Source organism: Mizuhopecten yessoensis, unplaced genomic scaffold (assembly GCF_002113885.1).
Source record: "Mizuhopecten yessoensis strain PY_sf001 unplaced genomic scaffold, ASM211388v2 scaffold9963, whole genome shotgun sequence".
Lineage (NCBI taxonomy): Eukaryota > Metazoa > Mollusca > Bivalvia > Pectinida > Pectinidae > Mizuhopecten > Mizuhopecten yessoensis.
The window spans coordinates 976,980-981,706 of NW_018408310.1; the positions used below are offsets into that span (position 1 = coordinate 976,980).

General features: G+C 34.1%; 1 protein-coding gene across 3 annotated transcripts in view; it reads left to right on the forward strand.

The window, feature by feature from the left end:
• Positions 1 to 667: 667 nt before the first annotated feature.
• Positions 668 to 4,727, forward strand: part of LOC110459048 (death-associated inhibitor of apoptosis 2-like) — a 14,688-nt gene continuing 10,628 nt past the window's right edge. Inside the window, exon 1 of one of the 3 annotated variants that reach the window (XM_021511086.1) lies at positions 668 to 712. The gene's annotated coding sequence lies outside the window, so the exon portion shown is untranslated. Of the gene's footprint in view, positions 713 to 1,541; positions 1,993 to 4,202; positions 4,244 to 4,727 lie in introns of those variants that run through there. The other 2 variants (XM_021511085.1, XM_021511087.1) reach the window with 2 other exon arrangements.

Below are 4,727 nucleotides of genomic sequence, written 5' to 3' on the forward strand. Positions count from 1 at the left end.
ACAGTTTATTTCACGGGGGGCGGGGGGCTAGTGAGTACTATGTGTATACCAATAATTTGCATAGCTAGAGTTGCACTGACACGGTTACCATGTCAAATGATTGAAGCCAGGCTACCAACCATATTGTTCCCTTTATATGTATAAAAGCGGTAAAAAAACTTAGAAACACTTTATTTCACGGGGAAAACTAGAGTTAGTGTTTGGGTACACCGATAATTAGCAAGACTAGAGTTTCACTGGCGCGATTACCATGCCGAATGAATATGCTACGCTCATGATCAGTTCTACATTTGTTAGAGACTTTGATTGCAACGAAGCATTTTAGTTGGCGGTCTTTATAGCAGATACAAAACATCTGTCATTGCTTTTTAATATGTTATATCATATAGTCTATGTTGCGTTTATATTTTTTTTATTTTGTCAAAAATGATGTGTAAGCCCGGGCTTTTTTGCTACATAGGTTGTTACGCGCCTGGAAGGGGGGCTAACTCGCGTCATCTTAATTAGGGTTATACATATATCTTATTTCATTTCATTTCTTAAGCTTAAGTGCTTGTGACTAAGAATATCAATACAATGTCTCATTTATAAATAAAAGGTTCAAGTTCATTACAGTGATGTTACGGAGAAATTAGGCCTACGTGGATTTAAAAATAGAATGGAAATACCCATTTATTCACCGAGTGGAAATTTCCAGCTGATGACGTGATCGGTAAGTTTGTGAAAATTTCTGTATTCCTGGTAAACCCCGATTATTTATGTTTCGGAATTACGTTTATATGTTAAATAGAAATACCTGGTATGTTGATATCGCACTCTGGAAGCGAATATTTGATAGAATGCCTGTAATGTTTGAAAAATATAGTTGCTCGACTGACGAATATCTGCTAATGACCTCGACCGTTAACTAAATATAGCTCCCAACGTTAGCTGAATTCTGAAACAATTTGCACACTAAATCCCTACTGTACCGCCAATTTTAAACTTTTGAAACGTAATTGTTTTCATTGAAATGTAATGAGCATTATGCACTATAGCAATAAATTCAGTTTTCTATTTAAACGTCAAGAAGTCGTACAGAAGAAGGCGATATAGAGTTTATATTAGCAAGATAGATATTCTAAATATAGAATGTGTTCGAACAAGGAAACTCGAATGTTCGTGTCCATCAACGGTTAGGTTAATATTGCCCAATAGTTATACTGTTGACTTTTCATTTAAATCATGTCTCAATTTGTTTTGGGCTCATACATTTGTTAACAGATTACGATTGCGACAGGCCTTTGATTTGTGGCCGTACTGTCACGTGATTGTCGTGATAGACATATCGGCCCAAAAATAACCTACATGCAATTACGTCGTACTGACTTAGATAGCAAATGAATCTAATTTAATTCTTTTGTGCACATATTTTTAACCCAATGTTATCTGTTACCAGATATTCGAAGATTGTTTTGACAAACCTACCTCGCATGCGCTAGTATCGACATTGACACGCATCAAGGGTATTTTTTTCGATGGGCCTGTCACGACACGTGATATTAGTCAGCTTTCATTATAGCACTACATTACACATAAAACCTTATCGTAATATACGTATTCAATTACATACACATGTCCTTGCTTTGTCCTTGCTTTTGTTATTTGAGTTGAGTAATATATTTAGGTATATGACGAAAATACCATAGCTACCATACGTCTCTGCTTTAATGGGGAAGTTTCAAAGAAATCTATTTTTAGATCTGTGCTAACGGGTCATCCTACAGCTGTCTCGCGTATAAAACAGAGCTAAACTGAAGTGAGTGTTTCCTCGTCTGTCTGTACATTCGCCATGAAGGGATTGAATACAGTTTTTTCTTCTTCTCTTGTTGTATACAAGTGAATATGGCAAGGCATGTGAACAATCCACCTCTTTTTTCATTTTGGGGGGAAATTGCTTATTTATCTTCTGTAATGGCAATATTCAAGAAAACATTCCAAAGAAATATCGAGGTATGTATATAAGTTGATATGTATATTCTGTCATATGAATGAATATAAATGGTATTCAATGGGTAACCATTAGATATCCTATGCATTACATGTTTATTTAATTGCACTGATCAAAATATAACTATAACAAAAGAATTATTGGGTATTTATTAGTAGGCTAGCATTATATACATTATTTGATACCATGCAGATTCTAATGATGTCATGAATCAGCTTTTCAATGTAATTCTATTTTCTCAGGTAAGGTTTGCTCAAACAAAATGTCATTGATTATGTAGTTAAGTAAATATAAATAACTTGGTATATGCACAGATCTAGACTTAGATAATTCTGTGGTATACATGTATGTAGCAGAGATATACCAAAATATCTGCAGCTGATTTGAAAAATCTGAGGCCTTGAATGCAGTGAATAGAAAAGAACCCTTCTGATTAACACCATGATGCATATGTAAATTGTTCTATATATATATGTATATATGTAAATTCTCTACACTTGTAACCAGTTTGGGAGAATGAAAAACTTCTCTTGTCTTGATTGGTCAATATTAATAGTGTTCACATCTGAAGATAAATAAGTATAGTGTTGTTTTCACTTAATAGTGAAGATATGCTTTTCTCGCACCTCAGACAGAGATATCCCATGTTATCCCCCATGCTAGATTTTTCAATCTCGTCCGATCTGTCTTGTTCCTTCACGTGACATTTCGCGGAATTTTGACCCTACAATGTATTCATCTGCGCGTTACCTGCTTGAAATTGACAATTTGCATTATAAATGTTCTGTTTTGTCGTTATATGTATAGTTTTGATGTTGTTAGATATTTGATGTAGTAGATAAAATATAATCTACACTGTGAAATTTGTTGTAATCTATGTAAGGACGGTCTACATTTTTACGCGGAAGCATTCAAATGTAGCTTTAGTAGTGAAGAGGTCATTATCATTTGAGGACCAATGCGGGATACTTGTAGTTTTGAGCAAAATTGAATAGTTCTTTTCAAACTAAAAGGTGCCAGAACAAAAAACAATTACCTTACGCCTCGGTTGGGATTTTGTTACATAATCTTAACCCTCGACTGAGATAACCCAATTTCGCTCAGTTACAGATAAAAGATTTTATTAATCAAATTGATAATATCTAATAATTTTTACCAGTGAAAATGTAAGGATTGTTGTGTTATGAACATGTTAAATAGAATAAATGTAATACATTTTACTGACCTACATGTGGCAGCTCGAGCTGTGATTGGCTGAATGTTCCCATTGTTTCAATTGTGACATCACAACTTAACTAGGACAACTTTACTGCATCACCTACTTTCAATAATATTGAATTATGATGTCACAAAGAGGAAGGAATGGAGTCAAAATGTTGGTACTTTAAATTTCACATCAGCAAGAACAAAATGTTAATTTCACAATTATTTGCAACAAGTCAGTGTTGGTTCATGTGTTATTAACAAAATCTTTCATATGTACAACAAATCAAAGTAAATAATTAAAAATAATGCATCACTGAGGCTAATTTTACTTGGATATTTTATTGTAATATTTTTAGATTAAACTTCATTGAAAAGTGTTTAATATTTCTAAAATTTAAAACATTTCAACCACGTTTTATCTTTCACAGTCCAATAAATATATAAATGAGGGCTAGGACACAATACATCTCCAGGACATACAGGCATACACACATAGGGAGATATTAGGCAGGCGGCATAGGACTAGTAGTAAGTGCCTGATAAGGCAGCTCCTGCAAATTCCTCAATATTGTATTGATTAATGTATATATGCTAATTGTATTGACTGTATAAAATTGTATATCAATGTACTATAAAGCGCTTTAGAGTGGCTTATGTTGGCTAGATAATTTAAGGCACTATATCAAATGTTGTATATTTATTTATTTATATTTAGGAAAGTATATGTATGTCTACTTTTAAAATCAATTAATTTGGCTACTAATTTGGTGATTTTTAAACCGAAAGTGGAGTACATGAATACATGATCATTCTTCTTAAGTGATTTTTATTTTTTGTATATGGAAATTATTATATGTATATTTTCTTTATACAAGCTTTACCAAACCTAATCTTACAGAGTGTATACGTATTGGAATGAAGAATGTGCGGAGTGGTTAACACTCCGGCCTACCAAGCAGACGGCCGGGTTTGATCCCCGAAGTCGTCGTACACATGGAGTAATCAGAGAAAGTGTTTTCTCCTACCCACACAACTCCAACAACCCAGGTGGAGTATAAAATGGTCTGGGGTGGATGTTGTGGTATCTGTGCTGTGGCATTCAAGTGAGGTGGCACTATAAAAGATGCCGTTGGAAGTACGGTCCCACTACAAACAGAACACAATACATCTCCAGCACACATGTAGGCATACATACATAGGGAGATATTAGCCAGATGGCATAGGACTAGCAGTGAGCGCCTGATAAGGCAGCTCCTGCGAATTCCTCAAAAATTTATTGATTAATGTATATGTTAATTGTATATTTATGTACTGTAAAGCACTTTAAGAGACTGAGAGTGGCTTATGTTAGCTAGATAGGGCACTATATCAAATACTGTATATTTATTTTTATTGATTTGTTTAAAGTTGCTAAACTATAGAAAAGGAAATAATGCATGCAACTTTCGATTTCGTAAAACGATACAGGTGAAGGTTTCAAACAACTAGTCCTTGGCATTTTAATCAAAGCATGCACAGTGGCAGAGATAAA